Genomic DNA, 21,076 nt, shown 5'->3' with positions numbered 1-21,076 from the left:
GCTGCTCTTGGCATGCCCCATGTGAGGGATGGGGAGACAGCACTCCAGTCCCTCATCCAAACGCTGCTTCTGCATTTCATGCTGAGTTCCCTGGGCAAGTGCTCACATCGTGAAAAATCCCTAAGTCTTAGTCATGAGAGGCACACAGAGATGAAATCCCTAAGTCTTAGCCATGAGAGACACACAGAGATGCAGCTACATGCCGGGGTGGTTTCAGTCCTCGGCATTCACAGGAGCAGAAGTTCAGGTGTCCATTGTTCACCTGTAAATACATAGTGCTACTTGAGATGTCCCAGGTATCTGACTCAGCCTCCAGCTGCCTCTCCAGAGGCTGCAAGTCTGCCATAGGACCTGAGACATGATTGCCAGGCTTGTGCAAACGTTTCCTTTATCCACTGAAATGCTTCAAATGTTATTCAATGTCTGGGTGTAGGTAACTGCGCTGAGCCCTCCTGTGCTTTCCCTAATCAGTGGAACTGCACAGTCAATATTGGACACCATAAGATGAGGCATAGGATTTGAGGTCTGCACATTGCACATTAATCCTCCTTTAAATGCTCCTTAGGAACCTACATTCTTCCACAGAGCAAGAACTTGTTGGCTGCCACATCTCACAGTGAGGGTGTAGGCTAGGTGTCCTGCATTGCTGATGGACTTTCCCATTCTCACCTCTGCGGTGTCACTCTGCTAATGAAGAAAACATGGAAAGCAATTTCTATTGGACGTGATATCTTACATTTAGAAGCCACAGTATGGTATGGCTATGAATCTCACGACTCTGCTTCAATTTTTTTCCCCACTCTGATTGCAAGAAGTTTCTTATTGTACTAATAAACTATTTATCTTTAAAGTGAGTTCCTGGAATAGGTTTAGATCCTAACTGTTAGTCCTCAGAAGAAGAGCACTATTTTTCATTAAGGGCCAGATCCACCAGAGAGACATGAAGTGACATCCTCATGAAAGGTTTTTTTCTAATAAGTTTCCAGACTTTAGCTAAGTATACATAAAGGATAAATCTCAGCAGTTTGTTACTAACTGGAGACTGATCCCACCTGTGAAGGACGTGAAATTTCCTGGGGCTGAATTTGTTGTTCAGGATGTTCACAGGGGTTTGCTGTTCAGGACCTTCACAGAGATTTGTTCTCACTTCAGAGCAGGTAGCTCAATCTGGTCTCTCTGAGGCATGGAGAAGATTTGAGCCAGACCTTTGTAGTCAAATAACGTTTCACAGCTATGTATCTTTTAATAGTCACAAAACCCACATTTCCTGCAGAATAGATCATATGATATTGTTTTAGGTAGTCCTGCAAGGGCCAGGGAGTTGGGCTCCATGATCCTTATAGGTCCCTTCCAACTTGATATATTCTATAATTTTCATTACAAATAGAGCATCTGATATATTAAGGTTGTTTCCTTGATTATGAGCCAGCTCTTACTCTTACTGCTGTCTTAGTTCTACCTAGGTTGCTGCAAATAGCTTGGACAAACAGGAGGTAGTTTGCCTGAGTTATTTGAATACGTGACATTTGTAATTTGCACCCAGTGACCCTTACCTTAAATCACTAATCAGACATTTCTCCTCCTTGATTAGATGATAAAATTTAGTGAGAGAAAAAGGTACAAATAAATAATCCAGAATAACAACTGTTTACATTAATATTGCATTACATATGTCACACTAAGACATTAACAAATCCAATGTCTTTGACAAGCTGTAAAGTCTGAGAGGGACACAGACATTGACAAACACAAGCTGAGTATAACGAAATTTTTGCCATGTCCTTACATTGCAGCATCCAGGCAGCTCTAGCCTATATTGCTCTGGTATCTAAAAAAAATAGGATTATTTGTATACACCATTGAGTTTTTTTATAAGCCACAGGGACACAAAATTGTAAGAGTCTCTTTTTTCCCACTTCTTTTCCTTTCACCTAAAAAGGTGTAGTGTGTTTCTGCAGAAACTTTACTGAAGGTTTTCGTTAAGTACTTTTTTGAATAAGGGCCAAAGATCATAAAATTAAGAACTTAGGACTGCAGAAATCAAATTAATAATCTAGTGTACAAGAAACCACCATAAAACAATAACAATAGTAATGGTTGCATACGTATATAAGAATGTGGGGGGAAGTGCACATGTGTGTCTGTTTACATTTACAGCAGAGAAAGGTGTATTATGCAATATATATTAGTAAAACATCCCTGAAAATTATTTGTAGAAGATGCAATAGAGACCATGCAGAACATACTAATATTAATAGCTGTCAAGAACAAAATCATGCGTTGAGTAAACTCTTTCTCATATCATGTGCCTCTCATGCAACTGCTTGCAGGACTGAACACCCAGGATGTGATGGGCTTTTGGGGAGACACTTGCTGACACAAGGGCACCACCTGAAGGGACCTTCACATTCCTGTGGAGCTGGTTAAAAGCCTCTTAAAGGGAAACTTATTAGGAGCTCTGTCATACATAATTTAAACTTACACATAAACACTGATCCTGATCCAGAGTCCACTAAAACAGTGAAAATGTCCATTTTCTTTGATGAGTGTTGTATTACCTCTCTTCTTTTTTTTTTTGATAAATTCATGCCTCAGTTGAATCCAGCTCAGCCATTCGACTGTATGACGGCAAACCCTAGTTCCACAGAACATATTCATGGCTTCTAGAAATTAATTTTATAACTGAAAATTGTAAGATCTTCAAATAGTCAAAGTATGGGGTGTTTGCCTTCTGGGTTTTAGACCCTACAGAGCCAAATGCATTTGCATTCCATTTTTAAGTTGCTCCTACTTAGAAATTCATTTTGCTTTTGTTAATGAAAATGGGGTCTCTTGTATAGACATTTGCTGAGGATCTAAAGCTTAAAGAAATACATATTTAAAGAAAGCACAAGGGCTAGTTTGTGTTGACTTGCGGTTAACTTGTGTTAACTATGCTAAATGAGGTTGAATCATAAATCTGGGGGAAATAGTATCACTGAACAGTAAATTTTACAGAAACTGATTTTCTAAGGAGGCAGAATATTTACCAATCCAAATCAACTCTTACAGACTCTTTTAGCCAGAAAAAAAATGAAGAAAAATTGTCACCAATGTCAAAACACTTCTCAAAATCTTTTTGAGTGAAATGTTTTATTTCAGAAACATTGACACCTTGTATCCTCATTTTCCAAATAAGACATTGAAATTTTCTATTTGGAAAGGCACTTTTTGCTTACAAATTAAACTGAGCTTCAGAAAGGAGGCATTATAAAGGATTAAATAACCTGATAATTAAACACAAGTAATTGCCTCCAACCAGGTGATCTTTGCATTGTTTTTTAAAACAAAAAATCTTCAAATCCATTGTGACTATCTGTGGGGAAACCCATAACTGCTTAGCTGTGAGGAGATGGCTTAGTAGTTCGAAATGGTTAAGAAGGACTTGTCTTCCTAAATTTGACTGCCAGTTTTGACAATGTTTCCTCAATGACCTTGAGTACATCACTCAATACTCTGTGCTTCAGCTTCCTTGTCTATCTACTTGGATTTTACTAGGATTGTATCGAAATCATCTTGTGTCAAGAATATTCATTTGCCAGTATGAATTGTCATTTACTTATCAGTTTATCTGTGACAAGGCTGTCCTGTAATGTCATTGTCATCTTATTAACCAGGAAAGTAGAGCTTTAGGTGTATTTTTATCCCACTATGGATTATAGGAGTTTGGTTAGTGTGGTTATTTCCATTCCTTTAAGTAATCAAGTGATTTTTATAGTGTGTTTTTATGCATTTCTGAACTGTTTCAGCTCACATATGCTCCTTGGTAGTGTTTCCTTCAAAAATAATTTTACTGAGCTGTGGAAAAGAATGAAAAGAAGTATCACGTATGCATGGTGTGGATGCGATTCCTTCCTTCATGGGGGAAGGTTTCTCACATGACCTACTGCAGGTTCATGCTTTTTGCTTTCCTCACAAGGAAATTAAATGAGTTTCCACAACGCAGTTTTAATTGCCAGTAAAATACCAACCCGCTGGCACAGGGCATTACCGGCAAGGCAAAGCAGCTCACACAGGAGGTACTTGTGCCTAATCTGTGCTCTGGGACCTCTCAGAAGTTTTGCAGTATCAATTATTGGGACTAAGCCATCAGGAAGCTATTTGCACAAAACAGGTTTACAAATTCCTATTCTCTTTGTATCCCACTTGGTGGCTCCTGGCAGCCCGTGGCTGCCAGGTGGCACCTGGACAGGGACATGTGGGGTCTTCTCTCCCAGGGGACCCGCATGGGATATGGCACTGCTGCAGGGCGCAGTGACAGCTCCAAGTAGTGTGGTTTCTCAAGCACTTGCTGACCAAAACTGTCTCTCTTCCAGCAACAAGCAAGGGACAAAAATACTGGACAATTCCTGGTACCCATGAGTTCCATTTTGCAGCAAATGGAAGCATCTTGCTCCTAAACTATAACCTGAACAAATGTATTTATCTATTTTACGCATGGATTATTTTTGAATTCTGGATACATTTGCACTGTTTCTAGGACCAGGGAAACCCCCCAGCTATGTCTTGCCAGGCTCTGCCTCAACTCCTAAATAAAACAGCCCAGGGACTATTCTCTCTCAAATCCCCATGGTTAAATTCTCCCCAAGCAGGGTGACCAAGTCTGAATCACCTTATGGGAATAGTCCCAGGCAAGCACTGGGCTGCCTGGCTGAGGACCCGTCTGCCCTGGCCAAAATTGGTGCTCAGCCCCTTGCTAAGGCTCCAGCCCCTGTACTGCAACTGGAGCACCTGGGGACCTAACTTTTGTCTGTGGAAAGCAGAGTGGCTGATTTCATAGCTTAAGAACCATCTATTTCATGGTTTTCCAGTTTGAGATGGTGAGCAATGAACAGAAAAAGCTCTTCTAATTAAAGTACATATGTGATTTTGGGGATGTTATTTGTTGAATACTTTAAATTAAATAATAAGTTTGACTGACAGTAATTTTGTTTGTAGCTTCATAGTTTTTATTTAAAGCCGGCAATGATGCCTCACAAATTCTTTAACAGGACCCTGGTACAGGCTCAGCTACTTTGCTGAACAGAAGTGGGTTTCATCACCCATCCAAAGATGAGCAAATGCTTCATTCCTTGAATTGTTCCTGGCAAAAAGGTCAGAAAAAGCATGAACTTCCTTTTTAATACTGATCTATATTTCTATTTTATTCATTTTTCCATTAGGACCAGTTCCAGATTTTTCTGTTACTCGCTGAAACATTCACAGAATGTCTTCTATCATCTCATTCTCTTACAGAAAGAAAAAGTATACTTAACTCCATAAAAGATGTGTTTAGCATGAAAATCTGTAAATTTGACTAGCCACTTTTTAATATCTCTTTCATTGCAGGGACCTGTTTCTGGAAGAGCAAATGTGCCCAAGTTTCCAAACCAGTAATGCATATTTTCATACGTTTGTATTTTTTTGATAAGGGCTTTGTTTTCTAATGTGATGCCCAACGCAATAGTCATACAAACTCAGTTTTAAAGCTGCTGATTTGGTACATGTTGGAATCAAGGGCAAAATTGCGGTTGAATCTTCCACTAAATGTTCAGCACCTGCCTCCTTTCACTGCATGCCAGCACGGCCAACCTTTCATTCAAATACTTAAACTGTGTTTATAACCCCCCATGTTTTTCTGAAGGTGCCACAGAAGACAGAGAACTAGTTTACATGCTACAGCTTTTTTGGATCCTTTTAGCTGCACGTTGGGTATTTGCAGGGTTCTTGTTTGTCACTGCTAAGTACCATCAGGGCTGTACTTATGCTTGCTGGGTTCTGCCTGCAATTATGATATCCAGGTGGTTTTTTAACATAAAAAGACCTGGATTTTACAAAGATTAGAAGAAAGCATGTTGATCAAAAGACTGAGTTTTGTATTGTACTTTCAAAGAACTAGGTACAGACAGAGCTTGTTAATTTAAAGCATGAAGTTGCCCTGATCTTCAGAGACCCCATTTCCTCTGAAGGGACATCTCTCACAAGCAAATCTTCCATCATTGTTTATGGTCCGTGCCAGGCCAAATCCCAAAGAAACCAGTGGAAGCTCATATTCGTTGTCTCTAAGGTTGGTCCTCCACTGACTTGACAATGTGGATGATCAAACTATCAGAGATGTCTAAGGAAACACACACACAGTTGCTGCTGCAGAATGGTAAAAACAAGACACACTAACATCTACGCTGCTACCGCTGGACAACTAGCACAGCCCAGCAGAGAAGATTCATAAGCAAAACGGACTTTTCTCTGGATGTTTTACTTGCCTCAGGGTGGCTCAAAGGACATTTTCTCAGAGTGTGTGCATCTTTAAAATTAGGGCAGTACCTCTGCAAGAAAGAGGTATGGTAAGAAAAAAAGACACCTGGAAATATGTTTTCTTCAGAAACTGTGTTCTCCATCACTGGCGTTCGTTTTCTCATTGGCCTTGAGGAAGCACTGCTGCATGCATTTTGGCTGGTTATCAAAACCAAGCAAGAAGGACCGCAGGTATTCAAAATGCCCCCCGATCTTTTCCATTACACCATGATGAATACTGCAGTGTGTTGTACACATAGGGTATGGTTGCATTCCCATCAAAGTTAGAGGTGAATTTCCCATTGATTTTAGCAGTGCAACACAGGGCCTTTACAAAACAGACAGGACACCTTTGTATTTCCTACTGAATGTGAAAAAGAAAAACCTGAGTACCAAAGTGTTTGATCAAAAAGAAAACAAACACCTTACGGACTTTTTAATAACTTTTCCCCCAATAAAAAGAGTTAAGTTGGTCTGAAATTATTATACCTGTTTGAACAGAAAGCATATTTTCTTCCTAGCTAGGCATTATACCATTCAATCTATGAACACAGAGATGTAATATAAAGTAATAAAGAGGAAATACAACATAAAGTAAGATTCAGACATATTAAATTGTTTAATGAAAACACAAGAGAAAAAGAGTGAATAGAAAATATGTTTTCCTTTATTGAGAAAAATCCCTTTTCAAATGCTTAATCAATAATAACGTTCATATTTCCTGACTTGAGCTATTTTTTACATTTATTATTTTTAGAAAATTATTAAATATCTTTAATAAATATAGATTGTCATTTTTCTGCAGCCCAGCCTGGCAGCACCCTGGATTGATTGTTCTCTGCTTACTCTGTTTCCTTTCTGCGGCTGTCCACAGGCTATTAAATATCTGGAGTCTGGTGATCGGGATGTAAGAATGTAAGATTTCCATCAGTGCATGAGGCCTTAAACCCACCTACTCCACCATCTTCTGTCCGAGTCTCTATGGTACAGAGCACTTCTCAACCTTCTACCTCCATGGGGTGGAATATCAGAATTGTCACTTAACCCCTGGAAAGCTGTGGAGCACACATCTTCTCCCAGGATGCAGTGGGAGCTTTCCATATTCTGCTCAGTATGGCCAGCTTTCTCCCAGTACAGGGCTGCAGGCACCCAACACCAGCACCCATCGCCGGCACCTAAACCTTTGAATGCAGTTCCCAAAGGAAGAGGGGGGAAAGGAAGAGGGAACAGAAAGTTCCCAATGCCTGGGAATGCTGGGGTGGAAAAGGAGGCCCAAGGTATCTGCAGCGACGGTGCAGGGAGAGCTGTGGTTTGGGGAGTTTCAAGAGGTAGGTGCGTAGACAGGCAGCAGTCAGGCATGTTGGGAGAGAAGTACCACCAGCAGGAGCACCCTCTGGGGAAGAGGTGGTGGGCACAAAGTGGGAAAGGTGCAGGTGGCTCTCAGCCATATGAAGATGTAAAATTGTGGTCACTCATGGAATAGCTCATTTCTTCTCTATTTGCTTTGTGATCTGATGTCAAGACAGCAATCCAGTTCCTACAAGTATGTGAGAATCACTGTTTTGGACAGCAAATATCAAAAAAATGAGTCCAGGAGAACTTATGGAAGATGGAGGTCCTTCTGGATTGGCACCTGATTGCCAGCTGGGAGGCTTCCAGCATGGTACCTATGCTTAGGTTGTACTTATTCTTTGGCAATTGGTCTCTTTTTTTTTTTTTTTAAGGCTTCTATAGTGACAACAGCTTCTAGAGGGTGTGTGATCTGCAAATAGCCAGATCTCCACATTTCCTCACCCCAGACCACCAGGGATGTAAGCCCACCACTCTCTTTCCCTGAAAAATACCTTGTGAGCACATAAAAAAAATAGTGAATATCAGCTGAGGTTCTTTAAACCTAAATAATGGGTGGGAAAACAAGTGTGTGCAGAGTGGGGTGCCTGGTTTGAGCTGCACCAATGGCCACGTGGCAGGTGGGTCGGGGGACCAGAGCCCCACACATACTGTGTCTGCCATGCAGCATCAACTGCAGGGCAGGAGAAGCTCCTGGAAATGTTTTGGACGGTCCTGGTGAAGGGAGGGAAGCCACAGAAGGGGGTCAGGTAGACAGAGAGTAATACACCCTAGTGTACTGAAGTAATCTTATTTACATATCCCAGTTAAATTTGGCTGTTTTCTAAGGAGTATCACTACAGGCAGTATGCACGTATCACCTAGAGCATTATCTCCTTCCGTCATAAACCTCTAATGATGGTTCATAAACAGAAATGCGGTCAAGCTCAAAATAAGCTGCCACAGAAAATGCTGACATCTCTAAATACCAAGCACATGAGAGAGGTATTTTTTTCTCATTAAAAATATTGCATTTGTTTTTCTCAGAGGAAGCAGAACTCATAAGACAAATCAACATCACATTACCTAATCTTTCTCATTTTCATTTTTAATTCCCCCAGCACAGTGCTGGGATAGCTCTGCTCCTTTGCACCCAGCACCATGACAACCAATAGACTCACCAGGTATGTGCATCCCATGCTGCTTGTTACCTGGTGAAAAATGTACACACCAAACACTCAAATCCTTTTAAAACTTATTAAATATAAATTACTAATATGATTTGACCCAGATAGCTGAATGTAATGTATCTTAACATCCCAATACTAAAAAAACCAAACAAAAAAACAACCAACCAACCAACCAAAAAAACACCACACAACTAAGTGTAAAAGTATTTATATATGTTATGGAGACTAAGTAAAGTTGCTACAATGAGTTCATCAGTTGTACTGTGTTTTAAGAGAAACTCCTGAAATGAAATGCTTTCAAAGTGAGAAACATGAGTACAGTATTCAAGACTTAGGTACTCATTTTATGTTATAAACACAAATTTTCATGAACAGTGTAGTTAAAGCATTTTGAAGGTGTACTTTTATAAACTATTTACATTACAAATCTGGATTATTACTATCCTCAAAGAAAAATGTATTTTAAGTTGCCTTTACAGCTCTAGCTTTTGCACCTTATTGAAACCTAAAGTGCACAGGCAAAATACTGTAGTATTTGGCAATGAAACCAGCTGTAGTCACATACAAGTTCAAACACAAATAAGCAAAATAAAGATATGTTAATTTCCTGCAACCAGCCATTATGCAAACACCATTTATGAATACAGGTGTACCCAACTCAACCACCAGCCTTGTGTTTCTCTTTCATCTTGCAGTTGACACGTGCTAGAAATTTTATGTGATACTAATGTCCAGTTTGCATTTGATGTGCAAACACCAACAACATGTCCAGCTTTACTTCTTGTCCTTATAAATTATGTTAGCATTTTCACACATAACCTATTTAAATGTCCTAATGTTTTCCCTAAGAAGCACCATAGCTCTGGCAGCTGGCCTTTACAAGAGAATGTAAGATTCTCGTCCGAACAATGACAAAGAACTATAAGACCAAGCCTCACACTGTTCACCCAGCTCAAGACTTTCATTTAATTGGCATGTCCTTATCTCAGCCAAAGTTAAATGAATGCATTTGTTGGTAATACAGGAAAAAAGGCCTAGCATTGGTACCCTATGACGCAGGTGAAAAAATTGCTTTAAAGATGAAGAGTTTGGGCTTCTCTGATTGATTTTAACCTTATTCAGTTTAATTCTTGTGTTCTCCAATCAGTATTTACTCCTCAAACATCTCTCCAGTCTTCTTCCTTCATGTCACTGAATTCCCAAAACCTTTACTTTGTATTTGATTTTATTTTCTTCCCTTAAATGCCTCTGCAAACACCTAATTGCTTTTTCAGTTTCCCAGATAACATCCAGAGATGTTCAGACATTAATGGCTTTGCTTCCAGCTATTGACCAGCCATATAAATCTGTTCACACACCACAACTCTATTAATGCAAGTTGGGTTCAACTCTGTCCCAAACTCCAATACAAAAACTGTTTGAAATCTGCTGATTTAAATCAGTGTTCCATTAAAACACAAAAACAACCACCTTAGTGACCCTGATGTTTTTGACACATTCGAATCTGTCAGGAAGTCCAAAACAAACTAATTTCATTCATAGCTGGGAGACAAAATTCATTTGTGTGGAGGTTTCCCAGTAAACTAATTCCATTAGACTCACCACTGTCTCTCATCTGATACAACACTCATTCAGCCTTTGCTCAGAAAGAGAAAGAGGCGGCTTCTTCTTCTGCCATCCCCGATTCACACATCAGCTCCAGTGAAGATGCACAAGTTCACTTGATGCTGGAATTTGGCCCACAGGAGCTGGTGAAATCATTTTTTCTCTACTTGAGACCAAACCACACTCACAGAAGTGCAGCAGAAAGAACGGCTGTAGGAAAACATAACTAAACTGCTTGTACATGGTGTCTGCTGTGGAATGTTTTATAAAGTTTTTATTCCTCTGCTTCATGACAGTCTATGTGGAAAGAGGAAGATAAACATTTAACTAACATGTGAGAATACTTCTCAAGGTCACCCCAATTAACTATTATTGGAACTTTTTTCTTTTTTTTTTTGGTTTGCAGCTGTTGCGAGAGAATTCCTTTCACTGAAGTATCCCCTGGCTGTAGTTTCCAACAGAAAATCTATTAACTGGAGTTGAATATCAAGACTAGCAGGTATGTACAGCTGCACTATTGAAATGCATGTTTTCTGCTCATCTCTTGCATGTTATTCCATTTTTTTAAGTTTAAATGAGTGTTTGAAAGAGGAGGATGGGGTTATAAGATTGAGAGAAAAAAATATGTAAAAATGAAAGTATCAAATAGTCCCTGTTGAAGATATTTATAAAAAAGGGAACCATAAAAATGAAGCCCCATTTGTGAGCCAGGGTTGATTGTACTCAACTATCTCTGAAATGTCTGTACATTTCTATGAACAGAAACAGAAGCATGAGAGAAGCGTGTTTTCAGCAAATGAGGAAGACTGACTGAATGATGCACAAGCACCATTAGCCACAGTCCTTGGAGACCCAAACCAAACAGATCACTGCTCATGTGAGAAGCAGCAGCTAAATAGCATAGAAAATTAAGAAGCTCAACGAGCAGGACTGTGGTCTGACATTGTAGAGGATAATAAGCAAAGGCAAACAAGGACAGTAAGTGATGTCAAGGACAGAGAAATCAGCTGCGTTTCACATATTCACAGATTTGGGAATTCTGCATTTGGAACTGAGAATGTTTTTTGCTGAGCCAGTCCCTACCAGACTGGAATGGTGTTCTTTTACAATTCCAGCTCTGTATGCAGTAGTAGTTGCAGTGTCTCTACAGCAAATTCCTTTCCAGTTCTTCAGCACACCTGACAAAATACTTGCTGCTTCTTCATCTGCACAGTGCTAAAGTTTCAAACAGAAGTTACTTTAACTTATTCAGTATGCTGTCCTCTTTCCCACATTGCTCTTGCACTGGATTGCCCTAAGCCCGAGGTCACTCTGTGTTTCCTGGCTTGTCATATATTAAAGTTGGGGCAGCCTCCTCTAAGCCCTGTTTTAGACCTGCTCCTTGGGATTAGATTTGACCACCTGGGGATCACGTGAAAAATAATTAAATGAGAAACTCCTCACCCTCCTTTGGACACATAAAACTGGACTTTTGATGGGAACAGTTCTAGGGAGAGCACACCTCAGGGACTGCTTCAGTGGGCGAGAATTCCTGAGCTCTCAGGAGCACATGACAGGACAGAAGCACCAGCCAAGCTTCTCAAATCTTTCAACCCCAGGCAGGCGTCGTAGGAATCCAAGGCCCTGTTGTGCCATGTTTGCATTTCAAACACCCATTACATGCATCCCATCGCCTTTTTCAGTGAATGCAGCCCGCAGGAAAGCAAAGTACCAACAGAGTTTTCTTTTTGCATCACTGTAGTCAGCGTCACGGCTTCTCTGTTTCTTATCTTCAGCAAAGCATTCAGTCTACCAGTGAGAACCCTAATTTGAGGCTGAAATGAGTGAAAAAGGAGGCTTGATACAGTATTTGCTAGGTACCATGTACGCATGAAAAAGAAAGAAGAGTAAATTTCTGCTGCATTTAAGGATATAGACTTTAGCATTTTAGTTTTTCTACTCCCTCTGTCAGCTCAATGCTGCTTTTAAGCATGTTGTTTTCTGGCCATCTTAATTTTCAATGCGCTATTCCTGTGTCATTCTCACTGTCACGAGAACCAATATATGGTAACAGCATTACATGGGCAGGGGCATTAGTCTTGCAATAGCTTCTGGAGACATGTACATGTGGTTTATTATTTATCATATATTTTTGACTGGGTCTTTTCCCTTTTACCCCGTTGCCCATGTTTCAGGACTTTGTGCTAAGGCTCCACAGTGCTGAGAGGCTATAATGCACATCTTTGTTTTACTTAGATGAAGTGGTCAGAAAAAAGAATTCTGTTCCTACAAATATAAAATCACCTTGGCTAAATATGACACTAACTTGTATAGGCTCTAGGAATGACAGAACATGCTCCCTGGTTTCCAAGACAGATACATATGTGATCACATCCTTGCTCAAAAATTCAACAACTAGATCCCTGTGACAATGCGAGTTTTGCCATACAGAAAATGGAAGATGGGTAGTTTCTCAGCAAGTGTCAGTTCCTTCTCATAGCCCTGGAAGAAGCCAACAAAAATCCTGAGAAACTATTTACAGCCTCATTTACAGTATTTTATTCTGTGTTACGGCAGAATGTAGTTAGAAGGGAGGCACATGACTGTATTACCTTCTTACATGATAAAACAGATGGACTGAGAAGGTAAAATTCAAAGAAGATATGTTACTTGAGTTTCACATAATAATACTTCACAAGCAGCAGTTTTTTACTTTTAGAAGTATGGACACACTTTCATTACCACCACAAATGTTCATGTAAATGAAACCAGCTTATATCAGGAATCAAACCAAGAACACCTGCTACTCCTAACAGCAATTGCCTGTTATATTAATATATGCTGCTTATTGACCTGTTCCATAAACTGCATTTAATTCTGTTTATCAAAGTTGTTTATGTGAAACTAATTAAAAACATCAATATTGTTGTTTCATAGTCACTAACACATAGACAACAGAAATGCCATTTAAAAGATGTGTTAAATAAAACACTGGTTTGCTTTTTCAGCTCTGGCTGCCTAAATCTGTGCTTTCTGGAAGCGTACAGGATCATGCAGACTTGTCAGTGCTGCACATCAGGGAGAATGAATGCAGCCAACTTCTGGGCTGCCACCAGCAACAATAAAGGACACAAAATGACAACAATCCTTCCACATAAACACCATTTTTATTTTTGCTGAGATCTAGACTTCTTGTTTCATGGTATTTTTATAGACTACAGTTCATATGCATTACATTACATGAAGCAGTTATGATGTAAGAATATTGTTACACTCCCTTTTATAGTTACATTATGAAACAGTGCAAAATGAAAGGGAAAAAAAATGCTTTCAGTATAACACTGAGCCAGTATTGCACTTCAGGAGAAAAATATAGTCCAGACCCCTGCTTGTAGCATTCAAAAATCTTTCTTCTGCACAATCATGGATTTTATTCAGATATTCAGAATGAGGAACATTCTGCTATAAGAGACATAGATGCCATTTGTTACTAGGAGAAAGGTCTTTTATGAATGCTAGTATAAGACAGCTTTATGTTCCTCCAACATATTATTTACCTGATTTGCCATAAGTGTACTGCTTCTTCAAGTACCTCGAAAACAGCAGCAAAAAGAGAGGCATGGTCCATTGGTCCCAAGGGTACACACATTACTGCCTCACAAAAAGCTGGAAGGCTGAAATTTCTGTTAGAAGAGAAAATAGGTAAAGCAATAGATTGGAATTGTTAATTTTAACTCTGCCTAGCCCATCCCAAATTAAACAAACATTTTCTTGTGACTTGAAAATTACTATACATTTTAAGTGAATGAAAAAGGTGATGAAACATTCCAAGAGAGTGTTTATATCATGTCCTTATCATTTGTGAGAGACACATATCTATCTGACACATCGGCTTTGATAGGAGGGAGAGAGACGATTCTTCCTTCAATGGATAACATGAATATGTACATGTCTTGCTTGATTCACAGGTACAAATATACTTGCATGTCTTCTTCTGACAGTTCATAATGCAATTTATAAGCTTCACTTCAGAAACAGCAAGTCTAATATTCCCAGTAAAAGTTTAAGAATTTCTTAGTGCTGATGATGGAACATATCACTACAAATACGGTCTAGAGTCACTGCAGTGGCAATAGGGGAGATACAGTGTGTGCACAGCCTCTGTCACATGCAGGTATAGAAGGAGAAGTGCAAAAATCTTGTCCCTTTTGCAGGTTCACGTTGTTCCCATTTCCTAAAAGACAATATTAGGCGTGTGCCAAGTTACACCAGCTCCTACAATGCAGGGAAACAAAAAGGATCCTTTAGCTGTGGCAGTAATGAGAGATACTTTATATTTTTCACTCCTTAAACGTTTTGAAAAGTTTTCTTGTAACTGAGGTCAAGGTTGTCAGTGAGGTTAATGCAAGTTTCTACCTGTGCTAAGAAGTGAAGACTCATGGAAACTGGAAGAGAGTTTTCTTATTCTCTTCCAAAGCAAAATTCACGTGGGAGGCCTTCAGAGACTCCAGACAAGGACTAGTGCCTCACTCCTTTAATACATCTAGAAGTATCCCATCTTGGTTCTTCAGCATGAAGAGGAACGAGTACCACAGTAAAATGCACAGATCCTTTACATCTTAAGTTATTTAGAACAGATGAATTTGAAGCTTCCTTATTCATCCTCAGAGGAGTTGTCTAAGAAGTTCAATATTCACAGTTATGTATTTTTAAGCAAAACACTTAAAATGGTATCACTAGCATACCAGCTGATGGGTGTTTTGTGCCCTGTTCACATAAAAGCTCTTTCAACTCACTGTGTTTCAGCCTTTGGGGACAGCAGGAACGGAGGCTTTGGCTGATGAACTGCGCAGAGGTACCACTGAGGAATCCCTGCACACATCTCTAGCAATACAATTTTCATGTTCTTTCTTCAGCAGACAGCAACATGGTCACTAGAGAATATAAGAATGATTTTCCCAAAGCTTAATAGGTTTCTCTTTTGCACATCTAGCAGTAACTCATCCACAGTAAGCCTTTGTACTTGACTATGGACTCACCAGTATGGGTTTGGTCTACTCAGTTTAGACATTCTCATTTCTCTCATGCTGACTGTACTTTTCTCTGTCCTGAGAGGATGCTGCAAAAGTCCTACCCTGTAAAACACCATTTGGAGTTCAAAACTCAAGAGTTTTCACCTGGTATTTAATCTTTCACTTTCTCCAGTCGGAATCTCCCTTCCCATCAGGCAAGGCTGGCAAGTCCATCAACATGCATATGGATTGTTCTCAGCTGAATTGTGTCATTGGCAATCAGATTATGGCAAATAAAAGGTATGACCTAGAGGGGATTCTGCTTTGGTTGTTAGTTGCTTGTGAAGCAGAGAAGGAGGAAAGGGGTGTTTCTTTTTTCTTTGTAAGAACCAGGTACTGAAAGGAATAATTAATTGTAGAAATTCTATACCTAACAATCTGATATTTTCTAAAAAAACCCTATTCTGTAATATACTCATGTAATGCAATTATAAGATTGGGTTTCTTTTTTTGTGTGTATTTCTTTCTTCATGATTGCAAGCTAATCATTGCACTCTGCACTTAGGCAAAGCAACCTCTTAGACAAGTCTTGGTTGAGAACTTTACCAAATGATAGCTGTATTTCAATAAGCCTATGATCCAACAGACAACAAAGTAAACAGGAAAAGCTCTGCTGGAGCCAGACTCTCTCTGGGTTTTTAAGCTGTTTCTGTATGTAAAGCAAATAGTACATGCATACATATTTATGCATAGGACAGAACAAGTTTAGATTTAACTGTTGATATGCATGTGTGCATACCATGGTATGCAACTTGTTGTTAATAAAAAAAGCTAATAAGCAAGGCCTTGTGAGTTTACTTTTTATTAGAAAAGCTCAATAAACACAAGTGCTGGCTTTTTCCTAATCTGCTCTCACCTAATAACCTCAGCATAACTTACTCTACACACTGAAAATTTTCACTGTTTATCAGTTTAAAATTGATCACTCTTTTTGGTTCACTCTTGCAATAATGGCTCTGCAGATGAAAGAAAAGGTGTTTATTCTTATAAACAAAAGGAACACAGTTATATTCACGTTAGGATATTTCCCTCATATTGTAGAGTTATAAAAATGGAGAATTAAACATTTGGAGGGAGTTGCCACTCTGCACACTTCTATCAAACGGAAGAAACAATTTCACAGAGTATGGCTACCCAGTTCTGTCAGCTTCTGGCTGCTTTTATTCCACTTACACTTTACCAAATAAAATTGTCTTCTACTACATTTGCATCTTTATTTGTCCCACTAAAGTAGTATCCAGCTGGCTGCAGCATTAAGTTTCGCCGAGACCATTAATAGCTCAAGGTGTTCAACATCTCACTTAAATTCTGATCCAAAATATACAGATATAACATATGTATTCCTTCTTATCAGAGTACATTTCACATCGCAGTTCCCTGGGCAGACCCTTTTTCCACCAGGTGGTCTCTTATACTTAACACCATTTGCACACGTGGCTGTTCAGAAATCATGCTGTTGCCATGTGGATAGGAAATTCCCATATATCTGACGTGTACACAGCTGCACCCTGCTGGCTAAAGCCATGCTCCCTTAAAGTCAGAGATGAACCCCCCAGCAATATCGACGGGACCTGGAATGGATCCTTCGGTCAGCATACCATGGCCCACAAAAAAACAACAGCGTTTGCAAGTTGCTGAAGTTGAAAACTTCAGGGTTAAAATTATGTATTATGTGTATTGACATGGCCATAAAAAAAATTTGTCACCTACTCAAGAGAGCTCCCTCCGGGTGTCCATCTCCAAATATATATCTTCCACTCTTTGTGGACTTTTATAAATATCTTGGTAAAACAGCAACAAACTGAAGAACAGTTTTGGAAAGGACAGTCCCATACTGTTAAGCATTTGATGCTTATTTTCCACGAGTCCAGCAAGGGTCTTATGAGGAACAGTAAGTTTTCTTTTTTTAATACTTTTTTCCCCCCACTTCTCCAGGGGCAGTACAGCCACAGAGGGACAAGGTGGGAGTTGGAATAGCTCCAAGGAGCCTGGATCATCCCCGGGCTGCCATCCATGATGCAGAGTAGTAAAAAGTGCACTGTCCCTTCACCAGCATGCAAGCCTTGCTGCACTTTGTCACTAATGATACCAGCCCAGGACCTCAGGGACATACAGCTCCACGTGGCCATGTTGCTCTAGCAAAGTACCTTGTCTCCTGCTCCATCTGTGTAATATTTTCCCCATGGTGAAATACAATAGTGCTGAGCTTACTGCCTTACCCATTGGGAAATCTGGATCATTGAATGCTTGATGGCATAATCCTAACACTGTGTGGAAAAGCACTTGTGACATTTAAAAAGTCTTCCCAAAAGTATTTAATTAAGTAGGTCAGTCTCTTACCTAGATGACATATTTCCTTCACTTCACTACAGAGCAGTCATCAGGCTGTGCTTTCAAGCAGTGTTTTAATATTTAAGCCAGGGGTGTCAAACTACTTTTCACCGGGCGCCACGTCAGCCTCACAGTTGCATCCAAAGGGCCGAATGCCATTTTAGGACTGTATAAATGTAACTACTACATTTATACAGTCCTAAAATGGCATTCGGCCCTTTGAAGGCAACTGCCAGGCTGACGTGGCCCCTGGTGAAAATGAGTTTGACACCCCTGATCTAAGCGATTTGCCTGCACTAAGCCACCAAATGCATATGTGACCTTTAACTGTTTATCTCTGACTTTCTACATCATTTTTTTGGCCTTGCAAGTGCAAGCTGGTACCCAGGCCCTAATTCCCATTGAGTTCGTTCAAGCTGAGGATTTCCAACACCTTGCAAGAGATACACAATGCCAACCATCCTTAAGCCTTTTGTATAACCCTTTTCTTTCTTTGCTGCCATCATCCTCTGTTCCTAAAGTGACACCTCTGAAGGGAAGTGAAGGTTTTCTGCTGTATCTTGACACATTCACAACATGTGTAGTTCTACTTGATGCTTGTCTCTCCCCGACCTGCTTTACTGCATAACCTCTATTTTGCTGTATTCTCCAGCAACCCACAGTCCATCAAAGTTAATTAAAAAGATGAAGTTCCTCTTATAGTCCAGGTGGTCGACATTGGTGTTCATTATCCTCCTCAGATCTTAGGAGTTAATAATAAAATTTCTGCAGCAGGTCAACTGCACAGAACTTTATTACCAAACACTGAGGCTTAAGTTTGCTTTGAAACATCCAGTGCATTAATTTTATTTTACATTTATTTTCACATTATTTTTGTATAATTTCTTTTAATTCTAATAAACACTTGGTTTAATTTTCTGCACTGTATATATTTTCTTTTGTTCCCACCACCCAAGTACTTGTTTAATGGTTAGCTATAAATTTGCATTTGTTTGATCTCAGGTGTCTTTCTGCCTAAAGAATTAATGGTACTTTTGATAATATATACTCCAAAGGTATATTGTTTTGAACAACTCTTTTGACCTACTTGTTTCCATAATGTTTGAGATTTCTGTCAATGTTATTTCTCTTCATCATTTTTCTTCCCTTCCCTTTACCAGAGGCTGATTTTCTTCTAACAACCTATTTCATTTCAGTTCAGTAAAACTCCCTTTATTTTTTAATTTTCTTAGGTTATTGAAGTCCCTAGATTCCAAAAACATTAATTTTACATTTTGTCAAATAGAAGAAAGTTCAGTAGATTCAAATAGAACCAGGCTGAATAATCTTACCTATGTGACGTCCTTTTTCCTTCACTTTGAAAAATTCAGCAACTGTGGATGAAATTCTTGTTCCTATGATAGGTTGAAAAGAAAATTAAATAAAGTCTTATTTCAACTTAAAAAAAAAAATCAAAACTCTATATAAGTAATATGCAGACACTCCTGATCCATCATGTAGGAATTTTATTTTACAAAGACCCCAATCTTGTAACCCAATCTGAACAGAAGAGCATTTTTGTTTCCACTGAAAGCCAGTGAATCTATTAGGCACTAAGCTTACAGAGGTGTTCTGGCACTTGGAAATACAGACAGGCACACATGTACAGAAAATGAATTCCCACTGAAATAATTTCATTCCAGCTCATTTCAGTGTCTATAATGCAACTCATTATACTTAAAATGAAACAAGCCAACAAAATTGAACCACAATTTTGTTTCACAAAAAAATCCAAGAATTGAGATTTCTGTACCATGGAACCAGAAAAGGCCACTTTGGGGAAGGTTCAGGCCATGTGTTCTAAATGACCTCTGAATTTAGGGGGAGATGATTCATTTCTGTGACCTCTGTCACACATTCAGAGATGTGTTGAGTACCGTGTCACTGTTTCTGCTTCCCAACAACACTGAGTGCATGTGCTCACAAAGCAACAGAAGTCCTAATTTCACATATGCACATACAGCGCTTGCACGAACAGAGAATGAAGGTTGTGAATGCTAATTTTAGTTTTTTAAAAAGGAACTAATTTGTTGAAAGGCAAAATATCTTCATAGTCAATATAAAATGCTTTTAATAATCATACACTAGTACAAATACACCAAAAAGGCAATGCTCAGGTTATTACAGAGTCTGAAGATTTGCTTTCCAGGTTATACCTCAGGGACAACTGTGTTTGCCTTCAAGAGTAACATTTCCAAATTACTTTTCATAGAATATGAGAAAAGTTTCACTAAGTTCTAGCTAATATTGGATCCAACCCAAACTCAGAACTGGTACTTGCAATATGAATGAAGTGCTCCTTAGTATTAAAATGTATTTGAAAGGCTGGTTATATATGGTAAAGTCTATCCTAACTAAACAGATTATAAATGGTTATGTATTGATAAGCTATTAAAAATTATCACTTACCCAATATAGAAAGGTGTCTCTAAATACCATAGTGGTTTCATCTTGGAAAGAACAAAAGCTTAGGAAATTACTGCAAACAAACCTGACAAGTACAGACACAAAAGAAGAACCCCTGAGCTATCTCAGGCTAGTATTGTAAATCCCTCTATAAATTACGCAGCAAGTTCAGGAAGTTGCTAAATTAGCATTCTAGGATCTCACAGGAAACCTTCTTTCCTCTAACAAATGCCTTCAACAAGAGGAAGTCTACCCTGCAGGCACAGGTGTAATGGTGGCAGCAACACCAGTCACGCAGCCGAGAACTCGGCAAGAGCAGCTCTTTGCTAAATCACTTTCTCTGTAATGGGTAACATTTCAGAAGTGGCCACATCAGACAGTGTTTTGTTCATTTTATAAGTTCTCAGAATCTACACTAAAATAAATAAACACTCAAATAAACAAAGAGAAAAGCAAGCATTTTTATGGCATAATGCCACCATGCCTCTACAATTATTTTGAACATTTATCATTTAACAACTTAAGTTAAGGAGGGAAAAGTGCAAAAATTGTCATAACAAGCTGCCTTAGAGAGGAAAATGATTATAAATATTTGAGAATTGTTCTTCCTTAACAAGACAATTTTATGCATATAAATTTTTGCAATTACATATTCATTATCTCTCCTGTACCACTGATTAACAAGGTAAAACTGCAACGGTTAAGACTATGAAGAATTGGAGACTCCATGTTCATATGGACTTTTACTATCTCTTTATAACTGATTGAGAATGTTTTCTCATTTCTGTTTTTTTAAAAAAAAAAAAAAAGTTT

The 21,076-nt window shown here is 39.0% G+C and overlaps 1 long non-coding RNA gene across 1 annotated transcript in view; it reads right to left on the bottom strand.

The window, feature by feature from the left end:
• LOC309442214 overlaps window positions 1-20,359 on the bottom strand; it is a 35,117-nt gene extending 14,758 nt beyond the window's left edge. The window contains exons 1-4 of the long non-coding RNA XR_014184564.1: window positions 20,267-20,359; window positions 19,150-19,212; window positions 15,212-15,349; window positions 13,973-14,098 (exon numbers count right to left, since the gene is read on the bottom strand). This is a non-coding gene — a long non-coding RNA (uncharacterized lncRNA). The remainder of the gene's footprint in view (window positions 1-13,972; window positions 14,099-15,211; window positions 15,350-19,149; window positions 19,213-20,266) is intronic.
• Window positions 20,360-21,076: the final 717 nt, after the last annotated feature.

The sequence above is a fragment of the Streptopelia decaocto genome (genome assembly GCF_964273445.1).
Source record: "Streptopelia decaocto genome assembly, chromosome: 1".
NCBI classification, from domain to species: Eukaryota; Metazoa; Chordata; class Aves; order Columbiformes; family Columbidae; genus Streptopelia; species Streptopelia decaocto.
The sequence above is the reverse complement of the archived record's forward strand: the minus strand, read 5'-3'. Positions and strand labels throughout refer to the sequence as shown.